This window comes from Lagopus muta, chromosome Z, assembly GCF_023343835.1.
Source record: "Lagopus muta isolate bLagMut1 chromosome Z, bLagMut1 primary, whole genome shotgun sequence".
In the NCBI taxonomy this organism is placed as follows: Eukaryota; Metazoa; Chordata; class Aves; order Galliformes; family Phasianidae; genus Lagopus; species Lagopus muta.
In genome coordinates this window covers 2,425,071-2,448,812 of record NC_064472.1, presented here as the reverse complement: position 1 = coordinate 2,448,812, position 23,742 = coordinate 2,425,071, and the positions used below count along the sequence as shown (strand labels likewise).

Sequence of the window (23,742 nt, the reverse complement as noted above, 5' to 3'; positions counted from 1 at the left end):
TAAATGTATTGTTCTCTATAAGGGAGTTAAAAGGCCACAGTAAAACAAGACACCTGGAAGTCTACCTCTTCATCCACTCATCCATCCTCTCATCTCTGCCTAATACACATTATGTTGTTCCATGAATGCCCCTCATTAGCACATCGATTTATTCTCCCCATTTGCCCCACGAAACTCATCAAAATGTTCCCAAATACCTTACATTTCATGTTGTGTTTTATTGGTTTTGTTTTTTAACCTTGCATTTCTATGTGTATGCACCTATCTCCATTAGTCTCATGGGCAGGGAGGGACCCAGCACCTCACCAGCACTGCACTTCAAAGCAGCACACCGGCATCAAACAGGAGCCGGGGCTTTCCTCACCCAAGCTAGCACTTCAGCAATGTTTGCAGTTGCACTCACAGCAAGTCCTGACCACTGCCTCTGTTTGCAAAGCCCGCCCTGAGGCCAGTGCCAGGCGTTGGGAGCATTGCTGGCATTCCTGGGGAGCAGAGGGGTGATCTCCCCCTTGCAGAGGGCATCACCATGGAGCTGCTGCATGTTGTGAGCTACAGCACTTTGTAAGCCCCAGCACCCCACCAAGCCTTATGGAAGCATGCTGCATAGGAAAACATACGATCCAGTGCAACATCTTCTGTGGCATGCACACCAATTGCGTGCATCAGAGAATATTTTCACAGCACTGTCTTTCCTTCCACTTATTTTAAGGAACAGAGTGTGGTTTCCTCTTGCTGCATTTCTCATATGACGCTTTAAAAATAAAACCTGAACCAATGTCAAACCAAACATCTTCTTGCCCCAAAAATAAACAAAAAAGAGCTGCTTTTATGGCTAAGCCATCAGGAAGGAGAACACACGTCCCTCTGTGGCCGCGCTCACCCAGCGAAAAAACAAAACAGCCTGAGTTTGGCATTGGCTGGCAGTTATTGGCAGTGACTTGCAGAGATGTGCAGGGATTGGCAGAGATGTGCAGTGACTGGCAGTGCCTTGCAGTGATGTGCAGTGATGGGCAGCCCATCCCTTCTGCTGCTTCTCGGAAACGCACACTGCCCCAAGCACGGCACGCTCAGATTTACGCACAGAGCTGGGCAACCTTAACAGCAGCAGAGCAGGAGCATAAATCTGCAGCCAGCTTCAGTCCTCAGTATTCTGAGTGCCGCAGCATAAGGATGAGGCTCCGTGGCAAAAATAGGGCCGTGTCCTTCTGCACAAGGAGGGAGTTCCGAGGGCGCAGCTATCAGGAACCATCCGAGCCATTTGCCTGTGACAGCCTTAGGAGAGCACAGAGGAGACCCCGGGGGTCACTTAGGAGATGGGAAGGATGCTTTGCTCTCCTGCCCATCCAAAAGGCGCACGGATGGTGCGGATCCCCTGGACACGTATAATTATGAGGAGCCTGCAATGAGAAACTGCTGTGAATGGCCAGCCCTAAAAGAGACAACTCCTGCCATAAAGCAGAATGGGAGGAGAAAAGGAAAACGGCCGTGCTCTGCCCTGCTTTGCTACACAGGCAGACGGGACCGGTATTTCTCCCCTGAAACTTTAATGGGGAGAACATGATTCTGCTGCAAGCGTGTTTTATATGCCTGGTGATTAAAGAGGAAGGCAAGAACGGAATTTATAGAATTGTGGAATACAGAGGACAGCTTGCTGGCTGCAGTGCTCCTTTATTTTCCAGTGATTCCTTTTCTTTCTTCTTCTTCTTTTTGCTTCCAGGCTTGTGAGAAGGTGATGGATGGGCAGTGGTGGGTGGAGGCAGAACTCCTTTTGTGCTCACAGGGCAGTGCTGCATCACAGCCCGCAGTGGCTGCACAGAAAGAGGTGTGCAGTGCATCCTCGTGCTCCCTGCGGTGCTCCCTTGCTTTGCAGCCATCTCAGCCCCCCATCCCCTGCAGGCATTGCTATGGAACTGACCGCTCCGGGGCACATTAAACACCTTGTCACAGTCATGTGCTTTTCAGGGTCACCCGCTCTTCTTTCTGCCTCAATAGAAGGAAGGTCTCTTGACGTGAAATTCTCCAGACTGTTATTTTTTGTCACCTCAGGGCCAATCTGACAAACTCATCTCTCTGCGGAGGTTGTCAGCAGTAGTGTCACTGGTACCGCTGGTTCCTGCGACGTGGAATTGTGCCCACCAAGACTTGGACCGAACTCAGTGCCCATTTCATGTCAGTCACCAACCAGCCCGCACTTGGCAAAAAAAGCCCATCTCAGCTATGCTGCATGACTTATGGCTGTGGGCCATTTTCCTCCCAGCCTCCGAGCATCCTAGATGTTAAATCTTGCTCTTCTTTCGCTCAGCTTTGCCATGACAACACAATCACTTGGCTCCCCGTGCCACATGCTCTTTATCAGGGATGTGTCAGTGGAAAAATGAACTTTGCAGCCTGGCAAGATCAGCCAAAGGGGAGCAGTTCTCCATCAAACCAAGCGCTCTTGCCCTTTTTTAGCTCATATTCACACTATGGGAGGAATCTGAGTCCTTGTGAAATCACTGTGACTACTTACCTGCACTGGGGGTTATACCCATATTCTGCCCTCCGAGGCAACAGGCAATCAGAAATTTCCTTGCTTGGATAAATGCTGGGTGAGAGTTGTGTTTAACCTCCAGTTCCTGCCACTCTCTTGCCCACTTATTCCCGTGTAAGGTTGTGCACGTGTACACACCTTTACTCAGAGCTGGACCTGCTCTCTGGAAAGAAGACTGGAGTAGATGTGGCACCTGAGGACATGGTCACAGGGCATGGTGAGAATGGGTTGGGGTCGGATTTGGGGATCTTAGGGGTCTTTTCCAATCTTAATGATTCTGTGACTCTATGGTCTTAAGACTGCTCGTCCCACCGATGTGTTCCCATCCACCCACAGTAATATGGAAACCCATTTTCTGATCTCACAAAACTATAGCTCTGCAGCAATTTTTATAGCACAAAGTTCATAGAACCATAGCACAGTGTTGGGGTTGGAAGGGACCTCAAAGGTCACAGAACCATAGAAAGGTTGGGTTGGAAGGGAACCCAAAGATCGTACAGCAATAGAATGGTGGGGCTGGAAGGGAACCCAAAGATTGTAGAGCAATAGAATGGTGGGGCTGGAAGGGAACCCAAAGATTGTAGAGCAACAGAATGGTGGGGCTGGAAGGGAACCCAAAGATTGTAGAGCAATAGAATGGTGGGGCTGGAAGAGCCCTCAAAGCTCATCCAGTTCTAACACCTGATGCAGGCTGGTTGCCAACAACTCAGTTTGGCTCCAGATCCCACCTGAAGGATGTTTTTTCATTGACCGAAACGTCTCTATTAAAAAATAGCACTTTAGATGCTGGTGGGATGCTAGCACACTCCCTCGTACTGGATATACCTCCCCAACCACCAACTATGTGAACAGCATGGGGCTGATAGAGAAGACAGTGGAGTTTGTAGGAAGGGAGAAGCAGTTACAAACAGTTTGCAAGCCTTCCCATGATGTGGTTCAGCCCAGGAAGGTCACTCAGTGATTATAGGATTAGTGCTATGGGTGGAGTCCTTGTGCTGTCCAAGCAGAGGGAGGGAGCTCATCCCCTGCTGAACGCAGCGAGTGTGCTGTTACACTTGGCCAGGCAGAGGGCGAAGGTTCCCTCCTTTCCCATTTCCCAAGGGGAGGGAGGAAAGAGCAACTTGAGGATGGAAAGCCTGGGTAAGAGGATAGCTGGTGGAAATGGGTGGGAGAGGCCAGATCGCCCCCAAGAGCTTCAAATACATGAATAGCAATGCGGAGCAGGATGGGAAGAGAAGGAAGCAGGAGGGAGATTATGGGAGTGCAGCAAGGAGGGGAGAGGGGAGGGGAAATTACGTAGGGCCACCAAGGTCAAAGAAATCAACTTTGAAAGGATTCCTTACAGACATAAAGCCAGCGTCTTCATATTCAGTTATTTAGTTTTCACACAAATCTAAGTAATATATGGGTTGTTTTCTTTTTTCCACTGCCTCAGTGTTGGGCATCTGTCATAGAGCATGTTTAATTAAAAACAAAGGGAGGGTTGATGCAAACCAATTGGGTTCCATGTGCAAGTCAGACTCATGCTGGAATAAAACTCTTCCACCCGTTAGACAATAGACAATCTGTCTAATAAACCAACCAAATGGACCCAAATGCCAGCGAGTTTAATGTCACCAAAACTCCGTGTTGGACTAAAACATATTTTGCTGAATTATCTCCTCAGCTGTACTTAAGGAAGTGAAAGCTAAACATAAAGCTGAAGGAGCCAGCTCTCGTATCCAGGGTGTCCAACCTATCAGCAAGGCCAACACAGGTGATAAGCCACAGCAAGCTGATGTTGGGAAAATGCTCCCCAACAGGAGGCTTGGAGCTGCACTGTGAGCTCTACAATGAGTTCCAGCCCATTAAACACCAGGCTTCAGTAAAGTACTATGGTGGGTCACATCTCAACACAGGCAGAATGGGTTGGGGAATCACTGGGGACCCAAGAGGACATTTCTTGGAGGAGAATAGAAATTCGGCTCTCACCTTTCTCTTTGCTTTAGATTTCAGCTGCCTCCTCCCTGCCCCGAACACCACTTCCTTTCACTCCATGCACTTTTTATCCCCAGCCTCCCATGGGAGCAGGTCCTTGCTCCTCCGACTACGTGGGTAAGAGCAGAAGCACACGAAAGCCCTCAGGATGGGGAAACTGTTACTGGAAAAGGGAAAAAGGAGACAAGATCCACCTGGAAACACGCAGCTGAGCACCACAGGAGGGAAACCAGAACCCAAGGGATGCATTAAGGACCGTGTAAAGGGTCAGGAGCGGAGCAAAGAGCAGAAACTGTGTCCTCTGTCCCCGATCCCAAGCATTTAGTACTTCCCTCCGTTCAGCTTTAACCTTACAAGTTCCCTTAACCTTCTCCTGGCAGCTTCCTAATGGGCACATAAATCTCTGGAGAGTATCTTAAATTCTTTTTTATCACAGAGTGTATCGGTGTGATAATAAGATCAGCCTTCAGACTCCCCATTAAGTCACAGAAGGTGTGGTCATCAGTCATGCTTCTCCCAGTCTTAATTGCCAGACAGACACTTTAAGTGGAAAGTCCACCTAATGAGCCCAATCATTAAAACATCCCCGGTTCCTATTTGAGATGGAAAATCATATTACCCTAATAAGGGGGCTGCGTCATTGCCCCCCTAGTCAATCATGTGGCGTGGGGAAGGTGAGACTTCTCTCTGAGTTGGCCTTGGATGTGTCATTTAAGCACAGCCTCTACTTCAGGCAAGAAAAAGTAGCAACACCCTTCTTGGAATGAGAACAGAGTGGTGGGAGAGGAGAGGAGACCCAGAGGTGTGCAAAGGACACGGACATGGTGGGTGCTCCATGCCAGGTGGAGGTGATGGATGAGCCACCATAGTCCTGCTCAGGTAGAGAAGGTGCGACTGTGATGTGCTTACAGAAAGCAGTGGGACAGTTCTGACCCAAGAAGTTTGCAAGAAAAGTCTCCATTAGAGAAACGATGGGTTCCAACACGGATGGGTATAGGGGCTGGTGAAATGAGAAGCCAAGGCAGACGAGTGGAACGGCACAGACACCAAGTGCAAAATTCAGAGAGCCCCGTGAAAGTCCTTACGTGGGGCAAACCATCCCAAAGTCCCTAAGAAAGAATTCACGCTGTTAGTAATCCTCTTCCATCCCCTTCAAGTCCAGGTGCAAAGCGATGGTACTGACTTTGGGAAGCAACGATGGCACGTTCCCATCCATGTGTCCCCATCTTTGCACTTCACATCCATTGTGGGAAGATCTGAGCTCCTCTTGGGTCAAACCAGCACCTGTCCCAGTTGTCTCCAACCACGCCACCTGCCCTTGCCTTGGTGCCAAAGGCCTCTCACTGCAGGATGGAGAAGGTGCCAGGATTGATGAGATGTCCCATTCCTGGAGGTGCCCAAGGCCAGGCTGGATGGGACTTTGGGCAACCCAGTGCTTATGGCAGGGGTTTGGAACTGGGTGGGCTTTAAAGCCTCTCCAACCCAAGGGACAGAACCATCAATAGAACCATGGAGGTCGGAAAAGACCTCTGAAATCACTGAGTCCAGCTGTAATCATTCTACGTCGCGATGACCGATCCTGCAGTCCTGCGATGATTGATGTGCTCCCCATGCAAAGCTCCACAGGGGCAGCAGGGCTGGCTGGACATCCAACATCAAGCTGCAACCATGCTGGGTGCTCAGAGAGCAGATCTATCCCAATAAAAACAAAGAAGCACGGAAGGGCGTGTTGCTTTTGGGTAATAATACATCTTAAACTGCACGGTGAGGCCAAGGCAGCACCGCACCCTGAGCCGCCCGAAGGGTGTGGGCATTATACAATGATTTGCCCACACCCAGCACCTCCGATGACAATTAGCACCCGGCAGTAAATCCTGCATCTCCAACCAGGAAACGCACACCAAAAAAAAAAAAAGAAAAAAAAAAGATCCCAATGATGTGTCCCAGCACGAACACCACTTTGGGCAGATCTGCACCGTCCTGACACACGGAGCTTTTTGTTGCTGTTGTTTGTTTTTTGGTTGGTCGGGGGGTTTTTTTGGCCCCTGGAAGGAGCCAAGGTAAAGCCAACGGTGGTTGCGTTGTAAATTCCAGTTAGGAGTGGGTTTCTGAGTTTTCATCATTTAAGAAGAATACGAGACAGAGACGGTGCAAAAGACTAAATGTATAATTACATTCTGATAACTACAAAGTCATGCGGAGTACTTTATAGATAATAAAATGACAAGATCTCATCACGCCCAAGTTTATTTTCATAGCTGTAAATCCACTTCTGCCCAAGTCGACGGGAAGAGATTTTACTATTGAGTAATAATGGAAGCAAAATAACACTTATTAAAGGGAAATGGGAACAAGAACTCATCTGATGTTGAAAGACAACAGAGAAAAGCAGTTTGTTATTAAGAAATAGCAGAAACAACTCTGAGATACTGGCAGCAAGATTAACAGAGATGCCATTTTTCTGCTCAGCCACAATGCAGCGATGCTCATCAAAATGGGAATTAAAGACACAGTGCCGGGCTGCACCTCCAGGCACCAGCACAGATGAGGAGAAGGATAAAAAGAACCATTGGCGCAGGCTGCCCAGGCTGCCCAGGGAGGTGCTCAAGAACCGTGCAGATGTGGCACACGGGGACGTGGTCAGTGGGCATGGTGAGAATTGGGTTGGGGTTGGGGATCTTGGAGGTCTTTTCCAACCTCGATGATTCCGTGATTCTGTAAAGGTGAGGAAATAAATACCCACTGTTTGCTGATGGTAGCTGGGAGCATCTTCAGATGATACTGGGGTTTTTTACAGAGTGAGGCATAAGATTTATTATTATTTTTATGATGATGACTACCACTAATTGCAGTGACCATTTACTCTTTGCCCAGCAGCTACGAGCAGGATGCTCATTGCTTCACAAGCACTGTGCAAACAAGAGAGAAGAGAAGGAGCAGCCTGTCTCCAAACACACGCTCAAAATAAACAGTAGGAGAAAACAAAGATTATCTGGTTTGCACAGATGAGGAACAGAGATACTGTGCGCCTCGCCTTGGGCCATGTAGGAAGCCCATGGCAGAGCCAACATTTGGAGTCAGCTCTTCCAAATCCCAGTGCCACCTTGCCTGGAGGATAAGTGGGAGCAGGCTCTCTGCCTGGGGCTCGGCTGTGTGCTGGGGCTGGCAGCCCTGCTGGGAGACAGAGATGGTGGCCACCACGTGCTGGTCCCTGACTGCTCCGCGGCGACGCTGGCATCAGCACCAAAGCCAGAATCATATAATCATAGGATCATGAAGGTTGAAAAAGCTCTCTGAGATCCCCAAGCCCAACACACCCCACCATGCCCACTGACCACGTCCCCAAGTGCCACATCTCCACCACTGAACACCTCCAGGGATGGGAACTCCCCCACCTCCCGGGGCAGCCAGGGCCACTGCATCACCGCCCTTTGGAAAATACATTGATCCTAATATCCAACCTGAACCCCTCCTCCCTTTGCACCGGGACGCAGCAAATCCCCCAAAAGATCGGGACTGGCAGGGCTCAGCTGGCAGCAGGAGCGAAAGCAGGAGGATTCTGGCCCCGAGGAAAGTGGGATCCCAGGGTTTGTGGGATCCCAGCAGGAACTGGAAAATGGGAGAAGCCAGCAGCTCGATGCTTCCAGCAGCGAGAGGGGAAGGGAAGGGTTTGTGGGCAATGAGGAATGCTCCACAAAGGTACCGCCAGCAGCAAAACCGGGGCTTTTCCAAACACAAACAGTTCGGGGAAGCAGAGAGACGGAGCGCCGGCTAAAAATACGCAGCGCCGAGTAAAAAGGATTCGAGGAGCCCGAAAGGAAGAGCGAAAAGCAAATTGCAGGGAATTGTTCAGCAGACAATGAAGGCTCCTCGCATGCCCTGCAACAGGCGGGTGGCAGCGGGGGAAGCAGCCCAACAAACGGCGTCGGCGGAGGGGGACGGGGAAATTCAGGCGGTTTGCTCTGTGGTTATTTTCCTCTGCCTTTGCAGAAGACAAAGGAGAGGTGAAGCTCCCGAAGACAGCGATTGTATTTCACCCCGCGGTCGGGGAGGCTGCAGATAGAGGCGAGAAACGGTCCTAAAAAAGATTAGAGCTCTTACGGCAGGGCAAAATACTGTATCCAGACAACACACTCGAGTTTTAATGACAGCAGGGACAGAATGCAGTGAAGCACTGTCTGCTGCCTTTAGGAAACTGAAAACTTAATTTGAAACAGCACAGGCTGGAGTGCAGCTCTTCGCACAGGAAAGGCTCTATTCCTGCCCTTCAAGCATCACTTTTTATTCTTGACATATATTTTCCATCCAGCGCTTCTCCACGACACCATCCATCCATCACAGTGAGAGTCGTGAGGAGCCGAGGGCACGCGGTGCTCAGGTGAGCAATGCCCCAAGGCACGGTGCTGTATGCACAGCCAGCACCATGGGGAGCCAGACCCCACAAGCGCCCCCCATCAACCCCATACGCATCCCCCATGGCCCCCAGACTGCATATGCATCCCCCATGAGCCTCAGACCACGTGCACAATTCTCGTTAACCCCAGACTCCATATGCATCCCCCTGGACTCAGACCCCACGTGCATCCCCCCATCAACCCCAGGTCCCATAAAAACCAGACTTTTTCTACCGCTAGGCATGAAGACAGAGAGAAGCCCACAAGCAGTGTTGTGAAACAGGGTGTGATATTTCACCCTGGGGTCAGCCCAGCTCCAGGAAAGCTTTGCAGTGCTGTGGGTAGGTGCCTTTGAGCATCTTCCTTGCTCTAATGGATTTCTTCCCATTGCATCCCTCTGTCACGCTGTATGTTTGCAGATCCCCAGCTGAGGGATAAGGAAGCAAAGTGCTTTTCTGTGGGTGCACGGAGAAGCAAAACCCCTGGCTTCCCCAAATCCCCATTTCAAGCCCATCCACACTCCTCCTCCCCCCATTGTGCAACACCCAACAAACTGATTCCCACTGGGCACGACTGAACTGGTTTTGTACTGGGAGCAGTGGGGACCGTTGTGGCCTCACTCAAACCTTGACCCTCTTTGGGTCTGGACCTCTTTGGGGTCCTCCTGCCCCCAGCCTGGCCCCAGGTGCTGCTGGAGGAATAACCCCGGGGGCTGTGTTGCAGGGCATGGGGATAATTGCAGGGAACTGCAGCTGTAATTGCTCTCGTGCCATTCTGCAGCAAGGTTTCCCATGCTATTATCCCTGTAATCATAGAAACCAACTGTAGCTTTGTGCAGACAGCGCTGCCAGCCCTGAAATTATGCGCTCTCCCCGAGGCTCCCCTTGGCCAAGGAGGCAGGGATGTGCTGCAGGAAGATGTCTGCAGAGCATCTGCAAAACCCTGGGCTCACTGACACCCAGGGGCAGGGTCCCAGTGCTCCTACCCTAGGGGCAGCAAACCTCACACAGTGCTTTCAGCCCTGGGTAAATGGGATTTAGGCTCAGCCGTTCCCCACACTGGAGCAGGGAGGTGAGATTGCTCTGTTAACTTATTCGTCCTGAGCTTCTCCTCGTTGATATGGTCAGGGAAGCAGGAGCTGAGCACATGGGATTTGAGGCTGGGAATGAGGGGGAGCACCTTGGCATGAGGTGTGGGTCTGTGAGACTGCTTGTGTGCCTCCCAAAACGCAGTGGGTAATGCAGAGAATGGGATCTGTTTTGCTGTGTTTGTTCCTTAATGCATGTGAGCAGGTCAGGTTTATGAAAGTCTTCAGGATCACTGAATACCAAAGTTGGAATTTCAAAAACATTGACAAGGTTTAGATGGGAAATTCTCTACTGACCTTGAGAGCTGTGGATACGTGGCACTTGGGGACGTGGTCAGTGGGCATGGTAAGGGTGGTTGGGGCTGGGGCTGGGCTTAGGGATCCTGGAGATCATCTCCAACCCTAATGATGCTATAGTTCTACTTAAGGTCGTGGTCACTGGGCATGGTGGGGATGGATTGAGGTTGGGCTTGGAGATCATGGAGGTCATCTCCAACCTTAATGATTCTATGACTCTATGGCCTCCTACAGTAATGAATTTAACCAGCAGTGTCGTTAATGCTCTTGGAGCACATGTGAGCAACAGAGAGCGATCACCCCATGCTGTTTCTAAGCTTCCCCATTTTTCTTTACTTCTTCCCCCAGCTTTTAATGGTTTCCATTTCAATGATAATTTTGACCTGCATTTCCACAAGCCTACAGCCTTGCAACCAATTCCTCACACAATCAAGGCAGCACAGATGTGCTAGGAGAGGGGCAGATGGTTCTTCTCCCACAACTCAAAACTTTCCAGGTTGCAGATGTCAAGAGCACATCCCTTCCATATGGCATATGTCTCTCTGGGAAGATGAGAGCAGCCTGAGGAGACCTGGGTGCCTCCTACATTTCCCAGCTCCTCACTACTCCTCTCTGAAAGCCTGGTGTTGTTTAGCAGCAAGGGAAGAGATGGAAAATAAATAATACATAAATGCCAAAGAGTGTTGCCAAGGCCACCTCCAGGATGGATGGGTATCGATGCCACTCTGATGCCACCCGGAGCAAGGCTTTGCTCCTGGACACTGCATTGGTTCAGAGTGATGCATCAGGGAACCCTGCAGGTGTCAGAAGCTGTTGCTGCTGTGATTCACCCCTGTGAAATTTGCACTGGCCTCGCTGCTGATTTTGGCTGAAGTGGGCTTGATACAGGTACAGGAAATAAATCGTTATCACTGTTCTTTCCACGTTTAAGTCACAGTGATGTGGGATGTGACCCCGACACTCTGCAGAAGTCAAGGAGCAGAGCCTTCCCAGCCTAAAGACATCTCACCAGCTGGCTTGCAACTGCCTTTGGAGCACTTCAGGTTGCCCAGAGAAGTGTGGGTGCTCCATCCCTGGAGGTGCCCAAGGCCATGGATGGGGCCTTGGGTGGACTGAGCTGGTGAGCAGCACCCAAACCACAGCAAAGGTACAGCTAGATGGGCTGTGACATCCCTTCCAACCCTACCATCCCATGGTTCTATCGTTCTATGAGCTTTGAGGCCCCTTCCAACCCACCCATTCTATGCTCCTATGACCTTTAATGCCCGACCCAACCATTGTGTGATTCTGTGATTCTATGGTCTTTGTAAAACAATCCAAATTTGGAGGAGAAAACACTTCACCTTCTGGGAAAGCAGTGGCACCAGGGTACGATGCCACCAGGTATGGATGCTCTGGGTTTGGAGAGAGCCTTAGCAATGTCCACCATCACTCCAACAAGCACATCACACCAGGTGCAGAGCCTGCAGCCCAGCAAAAGGATTCTTAGAGCCTATGGGTGAGGCTATGGATAAAGGTTGGGCTCTCAGGGCAGTGCTGCTTTGTACCTAGGCACTGCAATGAGCTGGTGCAACCCCCCAGGAGCTGCCCTGCATCCCACCCACTGCAGCCACATGTTTGTATTCACAACAGGTCAGCCAGAACTGCTTCTATTTTTCCCAGCAAAATGACTCTGTAGTTGTAAGAGGTGCTGCATGGTCATTTCCAATATGTGAGGAGCATGTAAAATGAATGGTCCCCAGCATGGCCGGTTAACTCCTGGCCCCAGAAAGCCCCATGCCTCTGCAGCTCTGCAGGAGCCCAGCACGGAGCTGAGCTGCTTACAGAGGTTGCAGCTGCTGCGTGAGAACTGTCAGCTCTAGCTGCGTGCATGCATTTGTCTTACTGGTTTCATCTAACAGAAGATGATAATGGCAGTGGGGAAGGAGCACAGAAATGCTCTCCTTGTTTAGCACAAAAATACAGGTAACAATTATTAAGCAATAATTGATTCATCCGATACTTTATTAACCAGAGTCAGGTTTGCCAGCAACAGCTCCGCAGTGAGAGCCTTTCATGTGACACGTTATTAAAGGCTCTTTTCTGGCTCTGAAAGGCAGTGGCTGGCAGATCAAAGGTCAGACATTTCAAGGAGCAAATTGGTTTAATGTGGCTGCAGATAGCCTCCCGAAACCTCATAAATATGCAGCAAAAAGTAGGGAGAGAAAATTGTGGACACGAGAGACAATTACTTTGAAACCAGGATAAGAGCAGCATGGGCTCAAATTAATCAGTGAGACTCCCCTCCTTCTTGCAGCCTCTCATTTGGCAGGGCAGGAGCCAGGCTGCCAGCCCATAGGGAGACCATGGAATCATGGAACCTTTCAGCTCAGAGAAGACCTCCAGGATCACCAAGCCCAACCCCAACCATCCCCACCATGCCAGTGGCCATATCCCCACGTGCCACAGGTACTGGGGGATTCCAGAGCCCAAAGTCAATGGGGGAGGTGCCCAAACCCACAGCTTTCCTGTTTCACCACGGCTTTCCAGTTCTACCTACAGCCAAGGATGCTCAGGAGCAGTGGATGGCTTCGTGTTCTCCACCTGGCTACGTGCACTGGGGATCCCTTGGTGTAACACCATGGGTACGTCAGGAGCTGCTGACCCACATCCCAGACCCCAGTGCTGCAGCAGTTTTGCTGTCACAAGTAATGCTCTCATTGTTTTTAACTCCAGGCTTTTTTAGAAGCATACCTCCCTATTTTTAATCTCCAGCCAGGCAGTGGTGTCGGAATACTCTGGGGTTTTGTTGGCGTTTGTTGAGATGCATTAACTCAGATGACCTCTGAGCAGCTGTAAGGTTGGGCTGCTTTGCTCAAAAGTCACGACTTCACTCCTCTTAATTAACAGAGAGAAAACACCCACTCCATTCCTCTAATCTTGAAAGAGTTTTCCCACAAGAAGAGTGACAACAATGCTCGATATTCCCAGCATGGCCAGAAAGCAGAGTGGAAGGAAGAAATCTTTAAAATACACTGCTCACCTCTACCTGGAATCAGATGAGGACACAACCTCTTTGTATCCCCCCCATGGAGTAGGGGGAGTGACGTGGAGCAGGGAAGCAATGACACCCATGCACTGCTCACCTTGGGGTGCTTCATGGCATCAAGGGGGGAGAATCACAGAATCATTTAGGTTGGAAAATACCCACTAAGATCATCAAAGCTCTGCACCCCAATGGGGTTGCCCGCAAGGACAGCAGTGATACACGGCCACCCAAGCCCCAGCCCACGCAGCAGCCAGCCCCAAGGTATTGCTGTGTGCAGCCCTCCCATCAATCAGGAGCCTGACAGTGTAATTTGTATCTGGGGAACCTGGAGCAATTACAAAACCAGCCCAAATGCGATTTGTTTCTCAAGATTTTGCCCTCAGTTAGCACTGTCGTTCTGCTTTAATTATGCTGCAATTAATTGCAACAAAACTGTTTGGAAAGTGTGTGTGTGCACAGCAGAAAGGTTCCAATATTGCAACCGGCTCACCTGCAACCATGAGCACTAAACAAGGAATTTATGATCATGGGTTGATAGAGCTCTTGGCCTTCACTACACCACCTGCATGGAGCCACAGAACCATAGAACCATGAAGGTTGGAAAACATTGTCCAAGATCACCGTGTCCAACCGTTGACCCAACCCCACCATGCCCACTCATGGATCCATAGAATTGTTAAGACTGGAAAAGACTACTGCTATCATCCATTCCAACCCCAACCCATCCCCACCATGCCCACTTCCATCCAGAGGGTCTCCAACCCCTTTTGAAACCAGACCAAGATCCATGAAGGTGACTACCGAGCTATTTTACATGTAGGAAAACCAATGTGGAGGAGCTGATCTCCTCAACTTATCTCCAAACAGGATTAAAGGGGCAGAAGCTGCCAGAATTGAACCCAAGGATGCTCCGTGTTTTGGCAGTGATGGGAACCAGCCTCTAAAGGCAGCAGGCAGCCCGGCCCTGCTTGTGTTTTTCTCTTTGCCACTGTCTGTTTTCAGCGTCTCCTCTCCTCCCCTCTCCTGTTTCTCCAATTTTCTCCTACCCAGGACAACCCCTGCCTTGGTGAAGGTGGCATTTTATAGAACCACAGAATTCCTGGATTGGGAAGATTATCGAGTCCATACCCTTACGGAGTTGATCCCGGGGTGAGGTGCTGCACTGGTGGCACCCCACTTGGGTGGCAGGATTCACATTTTGGATGGAGGCAGCAGAACCCGCGTGGTGGCACCAGGCTTATCACCACCACAGATCCAGCTGATCCCAAAGACCTCCCAGAGGACCTCCCAGAGGATCTGCTCCATCAGCTTCAGCTCACCTTGGCAAGAGGTGCCCCAGTGCCATGGTGACGGGCTCGGCGGTATAAACACGGCACATGGGTGTGGGCTGTTTGCACAGCAAGGGAGCTGGCTGCTCTCCATCCCTCCGCCCTGCTCCTCCCAGCAGTGCCAGCAGCCCGCTCCAACGTGGTCTCCTGGGCTGCCTCATCCGGCAGCAGCACCATGGAGCCACTTCCCAAACTGGTTCGGCACTGGGCAGGGTAGGGTGGGGGAATGCTGCCTCTCCCCACAGTCCGGGACGCGGATGCGATTTGATGGCCTTGACAACCCCATGCATGGAAACGTGTCACGGGGTGAGAAGTCCCCTCCTACTCTGCTGCGGTGGCCGACATGCAAGGTCAAGGACATCCCGTGGGGTTTGGAGTCTGATGCTGCTGACAGCATCACAGAGCTGTAAGGCCATCGGGGGGCACCGGTGGGCTTGGCAGCGGTGATGCAGTTGGGCGCATGGACGTGGATCACACCAAGGACTGTTCCGTGGGGAGCAGGAGCGACATTTGGGGACACCAATGGGGTTGGCAGTAGTGATGAAGCTGAAGGTGGACACGGATCATGCCAAGGGCTGGACAAAAGAGCCTTCCCCAAAAGGCTGTGTCCTCACGGCTAGCACATGCCTGCTCCTCGGGGCAGGGACACCTCTTGGAGGGATGAGGAAGAACACAACCCAAGAGCTGTGAGAAATGGCTGCATAATGAGGGCAAGTTCGTTGAGTGACACTTGAAAATGACGTGGGCATGTGAGCAGCATTACCATTGGGCACGCGCTTCCAGGAAGGAATCAAAGGGCTCTGACTAATACCTTGATGCCTCCAACTCTTTCTTGGCAGAAGATCTCAGCCCCACATCCCCTCCCTCTATTCATCCCCGAAGGAAAACAATCAGCAAAGCACCACCTCCACGCTCCTCCATCCCATCCTCCTCCAAAGAGCTCTAAAAGTCTGCGGGGTCACCTCCCAGCGGTCCCAGAACATCCATGCCATTGGTGGCACAGAATGGAAAACCGATGAGGAGTACAGAGCGGAGAGAGAGGCTTCAGCACTCTGCAAGTATTTTAATAGCTGCTCTTTAATTAAGAGCAATCGCTGTGGAATTATGTCAGTGAAACTTGCCACTCATTTATTAATTAGAGGAGGAATTTCAAAGGGAGTTCGGCCCCAGGCTGGCTGGAAAACCCCGCTGGCAGGGTTGGTACTTGCTGGGTGCTGCAGTACGCCAGGGGGGGCCGCTCATTGCCCACACCTGAGTAAACAGCACCGGCAGCAACGGGACATGGTGCAAACGCTGCCAGGCTGCCCAGGGCCTCTGCTGGGTGCAGTGATTGAGTGCAGTAAGGAGGTCATGGAAATGGGGCAGGGAACATGAGGGAAGAGATGAATGGAGCCTGGCGGCCAGCTTCTTCCCTACAGGAGGAAGCCCCTCTCCTTGGAAGCAGCTGTGTATCTGCAGGTGACTCAGAGATGGAAACCTGTGCAGGATTGAGCCCCGAGCGTGCTCCAGCCCCACACAGCCCTCAGGCTACCCCACTGCCCCATGCGTGGAAGAGGTATTTCCTCCACCATCCTGGGGCAGATCCCCATAGCAACGCCAAGGAGCCCCCAGAGGAGCAGGAGATGCAGGCGAGCGATGCAGCATGCACAGCCCAGGACTCAGGGTCCCATTTCGGGAACCCTTTGGCTCTCTGTATCCCCATTTGGCACAGCCTCTCCATCACCCCAACCCACCTCCAGTCTTCACCCATCAGCAGGAAGGGGGGGAGGCACCATGTGCAGCCTTATCCCCTCCAGACAGGACACCCAGGCACAGCAGTGGCGCCCCAACCTTTGTAGGGCAGCTCGAGCTCCAGGTCCCTGCGGTACATCCACACGGTTGGAAAGCAGCACCGAGGGCTCCCACCTTCAATCCTCCCTTCCCCAGCGCACTGCTCCCAGCTGCTCTCCATTCAAACAAACCTTGCACAAAGCTGCAGCTCGCTGTGTTGGTGCTGTCCCCCAGAATCACCCGGGCAGGGTCCGGAGCTGGGGAGGGACCCTGAGATAGTGCCTTGTAGGAAGGGTTTGTTAGAAATATTAGAGCCCAGCACCATCCCGGGGCGTTGCCTTTGCTAAAAAAGCAGCAAAAAGTTCCAGGGAGAGGCTGGAATTTCAGCCTGAAAATTATTCCTATTAAATATGACAATAATTCTATTTTTTTTTTTAACTATTATTTTTTTTTCCTGCCAAGTTTTTTTGCAAAGAACCCCAACAAAAATAACTCCTCAAACCAAGACCAAGCGGAACCAGCTCCCACCCGATCCACCTGCCCCTTCTGCACCCCGCTGCCCACCCCAGGGGTGCGCAGAAGTGTTTCACACCGATATTTCCCATCTGAAACACAGCAACAGATAACACCGAGCCGGACCTGCGATGAAACCCCATAAACTGAGCTGCGGTTAGAGGTTGGTACAGAGCCAAAATCCCCGGGCTTGGTAAGGATTCCCAATACCAAACGAGTAAATCAGAGAGAGAACCACAGGGTCGGGTTGGAACAACAATTAAAACTGCGCGGAAACGGTACTGGATTATTACAGGGGATCAAACACAGCGGGATAATATGGGAACAGAACACCACTACCCTCCGAGCACAAAACACGGGCTGCTTCCCCTCACCCCCACAAGCCACGGCAAGGATAAAACAACCTACGTGAGATCTGTTGGGGAACGAAGAGCCAAGCGGGGAAGCAGAGCGGCCGCTCACCTCTGCTCCGCGTGCCGATGCTGCCGTCCCCAGCGTGAGCCGGGCTGTGTCGGAGCTGCCCCAGTGCCTGCAGCCGAGCGGAGAGTGTCATTGATTTGTGTGGGGAAGGCTAAGCCTTTCTAGGAGCGGTTATGAGAATTCACTCCCACCACTCCCTCTAAACCAAAAGAATTTGGCACGCCGCCCTCCCCGTCCACCTGTACTACAAAGGTCTGAGCGGCACGCGGGACGTGGACCAATTTTACCAGGATCTTTTTGTGCTCCCTTTCTAAACAAGCACGCAGAGTCCTTTGCGATGATTTTTTTTTTTTCTTTTCTTTCTAAAGAAAAAAAAATCTTTTTTTTTTTCTTTTTTTTTTTTTTTTTCCAAGCTGACCTGTCGTATCCTCTCTGCTTTGACCGCAGGGCACGGGCTCACAGCACCCTGCTCCATGTCCCCGTAAACCATGTTCCTAGAGACCCAGAATGGGGCAAAACAAGATGAAAGCTCTTGGAGACAGAGCTGTCTGTCATTAAACTAAAAGTTACATTGCTTTTCTGCACCACGGACCCGAGTAAAGATGCCAAGAAGGTGTTCAGAGTTGGGTTTGACTCCGCAAGCTGTTGAGATGCCACCTCCTGACCATTGGAGCTGGCCCCAGAGCAGCCGCTGACCCATCCTGCCCTTGCTATGAGCCTGTCCCCTTCCAAAAAAACCCTCTTGGCAGGCACTGCCACCATTGGAGCTCAGCTCACTGGAGCGTGCCGCCTCGTTCTGCTGGGGATGCAGCCTGACCCTACCCAGTTTCCTGGCATGCATACAATCCAATGGGCTCAGCCACGGCGTTGAAAGACAAATAACAGGATTTGGTGCAGGTCCCTCCCCTTGTTCAGAGAGGGACATTGGGTGGGGACGGCTGGCAAAGGCAGGGATGCGTCTTGGGGCGGCCACACCGGGATCCCCATGTGTGGGCCATGGGAGCGAGATACACACCTCCATCTTTGAGAGGGACCCCAAGAAAATGGGCTCTTCTAGCCTCAAATTCAGCATTAAGTTAAAAACCACGGTTAATGAGGCACTATCTCCTTTCTGGCAAAGGTATCACTACAACAAGGAAATAGAGATTCTAGTTAATGCAATAAATCTGATCTGGACACCGAGTTACACGTCACTAGCTTTAATGAAAAACCCCAAATCACAACCAGAGGCGAATCAGCATTGTCACCACAAGAGGAGTCTGCCTTCCTGAAGCAGGAGGCAGAACCGAGAGTCAGAAACTTATCCCACCCTCTCTGAGTCTGCAGGAACAAAAATAAGCAGCTTCCATCCCCACACCCAAACCACTATCTGCAGCTCCTCCGGCCGCCGGGTTTCTAAGGAGTGTCTGGGTAAATCAGCACAAGACGTCGGTGCGAACAATACGTTTGGCCCCAGATAAGGGCGAAGCAAAAGAACTTGGGCAGCATCCAGCGGCTGCCAACACGGCACGGGGAGGAGTGCCAGCAGCCACCCACCGCCTTCCTGCACGGCCCAAGACGTGGAGCCGAGAGTTGGCTGCGAGGAAGGGATGCTGAGGAGGAGCCGGCGTGGACAACGTGGGGCAGGGATGCTCTCCATGAGACCCAACGGGCTCTACCCACAAAAGCAGTCGGGTTCTTCCCGAGGAACAATGGCCTCCTCCGTGCCACGCTACGGGAGCGCATTGTTTGCCCTGCCATTTCCCAGGGTGGTTTCTCGTCCCGTGAGCGTGGAAATGTTCCCAGCCCCCAAATTCCTCCAAACCAGAAGCAACATTCTGGAGCAAAACGCTCAGAAGAGGGGGGGGGGGGATGGTGACAAATCAAACGTCTCAGCTATGGGTCTGAGCACAAAAACACCGCAGAGCGTTTGGTGGGAAATGGGGTCCCCACTGAACGCCGGACATAATGTTTCCCACGTGAGATTGGTGGCTGGTGCAGGTATGAATGGGTCCCCAAGGCTGTAAAGGAAGAGGGAATAAACTGCTTCTAGCAGGGTGTGACACCGGGCTAGCAGAAGGAAGGAGAAGAGGAAGGGTGGTGGCGGACCCCACCTCTGTTGGGCAGATTGCAAGCAGAGTGGAAAACAGTAAAAAAGAACTGAAAAGAGGCTGCAAAGCCCAGGGCAATCCTAAAGTGATGAGTGAAAGCTCTCATTGTGAGGGTACGGGATGGAAAGATGCCGTGGAGAGAGCTTAAAGGACCTCTGCCTCACTGGAGAATTCAGGAGTCATCAGATTTAAAGTTTTCATGGGTAAAATTAAGTTTATCATTGTTAGAGCATCCTTATTTTATTGCCAAAGCATGTCATTTAAAATTTTTAAAAAGATCAGTTTTGGCAAGAAACAAAAACCATCATGAGAATTTCCCCATGTATCTCACAGAAACTGCTCCAAAATGAGCTCCGAAGACTAACTGGGATGGAGAAGACTTGGGGGCCCCATTTAAATACCTGACGTGTAGGACTTGGTTAGATCAGGACCAGAGGGAATGGTTTGAAGCTACGGCAGGGGAGATTCAGGCTGGACATGAGGAAGTATTACTTTTCAGAAAGGGTGGTCAGGCACTGCAATGGATGCCCAGGGAGGTGGTGGAGTCACCGAGCCTGGGGGTGTTCAAGGAAAGGCTGGATGTTGTGTTGAGGGACATGGTTTAGTGGGAGCTGTTGGGAATAGGTGAACGGTTGGACTGGATGAGCTTTGAGGTCTTTTCCAACCTTGGTGATTCTATGATTCTATGATTCTATGATACCTGGGAGTTGGAACTGGACGATCTCCAAGGTCTCTTCCAGCACAACCATTCTATGGTTGTTATGATCCTCAAGGTCCATTCCGAACCAACCATTCTATAGTTGTACGATCTTCAAGGCCCCTTCCAACTCAACCATTCTATAGCTGTTTGATCTTCAAGGACCCTTCCAATCCAAACACTCTGCAGTTCTATGGTCTTTGAGGTCCCTCCAACCCAACCATTCTGCAATTCCATGATACACACCTGAAGGCAGGAGCAAGGTCTGTTCTTATTAATATTTCAGTCCCTACCTCCTCTTTATCAAGAAGGAATTTCTAGTCCACTTCAGTAGAGGACTGGGTGAGGTTTACTAGAAATAATGATCATGGAATGAATCCTAAACACGAGCAGATGTTATTTTAATATTATTCAGAATACCCCCACCATTATAATAAACGACAGAACATGGAGGTGCTTTACAGGGCCTGATGGAGGGACCCCAGGGACAGCTGAAGCTGGGTGAGGTGTAGCCCTTCACAAATGCCCAAAGGGCTTGTGAACATCTCCGTTACCCGCAGCGCTACATCCAGTGCCACAGAACACTCCCAGCATCACAAAGCAAACACGTGAGTGGTGATAAAAACCCAAGTGACGCAAATATCATCTGCCAGGGGACAAAAGGAGGAGGTCGAGGACATCTGCACAGACCCAGATCCCATCGACGGCCACACACCACACATTTCCATTGCAATCAGCTCAGAGTGCCTTGCACAATTTGCCACCCCGCTGCAATTGCTACATGCAGCTTTGGAAATGCGTTCCCCACGCTGTAATTTCTCCAGCACTTATTTTTGCTTCACTCTCCCAAGAAATCACGACTCCTCACCGGTTCTGTCCACACTATCCCACCCTGGGGCTGAAGAAATTGCTTAGGGGCTCCTATTGTGGTTTATTCACCCTCTGCTTTCATTTCCACAATCCCCCAAATTTTCCTTACCCCGGAATGAGCACCTCAGCAGAAGCTCCCCCAGTGTAGGTGGAAACAATTTCGTCTGCTTTCAGAAGCCGTGGATCAGGCCATAGGTCCTTGCAGAACGTTGCATTAATAGTGAGAGGCAAATGAGCCATTTTGCTTCTCCTGGCTGAAAAAAATATGCAGCTGACCCGATTTACCTTCCTGATAACGCATTTACAAAGTGCTCCCAGGCCGAGGGATTTGCCATCCAAGATTTCATACAGAATGAAACTGTTGGTGTCACGAGCACAGCCTGCTGAAAGATGCCCTTTTCTAAGGGAGAGCTCAGCACAGCCCTCCCTATAATGACCTCAGCAATATCAATAACTGCATTTCGGCAGATTCATTATCTGCTCCCCGCCTGGCCCAGCCAAATGCTCCAAGATGGAGAGCAAGGAAGGCAAACACGGAATTTTCAGCAGAAAAATGGCATTTTCCTTAGAAACAGCCAGGTCTGTGTCTCCTCTCCTGAGTGCTGTGCAGATAGTTCAATCTGCATTCAGTGGGGCAGCAGCCTCCTTCAGGGCCTGCTCCCCATCCTCCCCACTTCCTGCTCCTCCAAACTTTACAGAACGTTCTCCTCCTTTGCCAACTCCTCTTAATCATCACTCACGGCTATTAAGGATCCCTAAATCTCTGCAAGGGTTTCATATCATGATCCGTAGGAAATCCAAGCTTCAAAATAGGTTTTATTTCACACTAATAATTTAGTGCACAGAAATCACTGCCCAAAGAATGGACCTGAAGGCCAAAAAAGTCAGCTCCAGGTCTCCTTATAGACAAAATAATGTTTCACGGACTCCCCATTTGCTCAACTCTTCACTGCAACACATCACAGACAGTGCTGGGAGCTGTGAATCCCAGTGCTCCTCCCTGCAGAGCTCAACATGGATGCAAGTGTGGGAGTAGTGCACGGGTGCATCCTGAGAGCTCACTGCACAGAGGTGTGTCATTTATGTATATTATTATTACATATGGGCTTGCTATTTATATACATTATAAACACAAAGGGTTGCTTTCAACTCTCTCATGGGTGCAAATCTAACTAACCAAGCCATGACCCGAGACCTAACCTACCATCTGGAAGTAGAATGGCCTTTCAGGAGCATTTGACTCATCAGGGGAGAAAAGGAATTTCATAGTCATAGAATCATAGAACCATTGAATGGTTGGGTCGGAAGGGACCTTGAAGATCACAGGACCATAGAATGGTTGGGTTGGAAGGGACCTTGAGGATCATAGGACCATAGAATGGTTGGGTTGGAAGGGACCTCAAAGATCACAGGACCATAGAATGATTGGGTTGAAAGGGACCTTGAGGATCATAGGACCATAGAATGGTTGGGTTAAAAGGGATCTTGAGGATCATAGAACCATAGGACAATGGAATGGTTGGATTGGAAGGGAAGCCAAGGGCCCCCAGCCCCAACCCTCACGTGGGTTGGATGTGCCCCATGCCAGCTCAGGCTGCACAGGGCTCATTTGTGGCCTTGGGCACCTCCAAAGATGGGGGACCCACAGATCCAGGCAGCAGTGCCAAGGTCTCACCGCCTTCTGGGTGAAGAATTTCCTTCTCACATCTGACCTACATTTCCCCTCATTTTGTTGGAAGCCATTCCCCCTTTTCCTATCACTATCTGCCTGCACAAATGTATATGATAACCTCTTCAGTCACCAGCTATGGGTGGTCTTGCACCCACGGGGAGAGCTACAAATATTGATATAGGGAATTCTCAGCCAAACCCAGTAACAAGCCCAAAGTGACATGGCTGGGCTGTAACCTCCCCAGCCGTGTCGACAATAATTGCAGGTGGAGCCCCTCACTGCCTCCCACCTCGCTGAATCAGCAGCAATTAAGGGATAAGAGCGCGGTGGAGGAAAATTACAATTTCCTTGCCTGGAGACGGGGAGGGAGGTCTGCAGTGAGAGCCATGCTGCCTTGTGCCCTGATGGGAGTGGGCTGACAGCGGAGCTGGTGCTGGAATAAATTGGTATTTAAAGGGCAGAAGTCCCACGGGAGCTGAAGCCAGCAGCAGCCACGCTGCTAACAAGGACAGGCGATCTCCAGCGGCCCAGGGCCCCTGATTTATTATTTCAGAAGCCCTCAGCAGAAGGAATCTGCGCAAAAGGGAAGAAAGGGAGAGGGGGAGGATGAGAAAGATGTGGAATGCAATGACAAGAAGTACTGGGGGGCAAAGCTCATCCCGAGGGATGAGGCTTCTACAAACAGAAGGACGGGGAGGGGGGGTGATTGTCTGGAGCTCTAGGAGGGAGCAAGCCAAGCAAATGGGCAGCAGCACAACAGCTAAGTCCTTAATGAATGCAAAGAGATGCACAACAGGGTGGGGGAGATGAATTCCTGCTCCTTGGGCACCTGACGATGTCTAGAACTGATGGTGTCAGAGCTGGGATGGCATGGGGGAGAGCTGTGCATCACACGTAGCTGCAGACCCTCAGCAAGGAGGGGCTGGATGTGTACGGGCTGGGATGGCACGCAGTCCCAGCAGGATTACCCACCGCTGTGTGAATCAGCAGCACAGCCTCAGACCGGGAGAAAAGTAATGATGCAGAAAAGGCAGAAGCGTCCAATCAATACTTCTGCTCCATGTTTGGA

General features: G+C 50.9%; 1 protein-coding gene across 3 annotated transcripts in view; it reads right to left on the bottom strand.

The window, feature by feature from the left end:
* The window catches only part of ZBTB7C (zinc finger and BTB domain containing 7C), a 102,817-nt gene that overhangs the window by 16,219 nt on the left and 62,856 nt on the right, over nucleotides 1–23,742 (bottom strand). Inside the window, exon 1 of one of the 3 annotated variants that reach the window (XM_048931603.1) lies at nucleotides 17,387–17,471. The exons of 1 other annotated variant lie outside the window; for it this stretch is intronic. The gene's annotated coding sequence lies outside the window, so the exon portion shown is untranslated. Of the gene's footprint in view, nucleotides 1–17,332; nucleotides 17,472–23,742 lie in introns of those variants that run through there. One more of the 3 variants, XM_048931604.1, reaches the window with a different exon arrangement.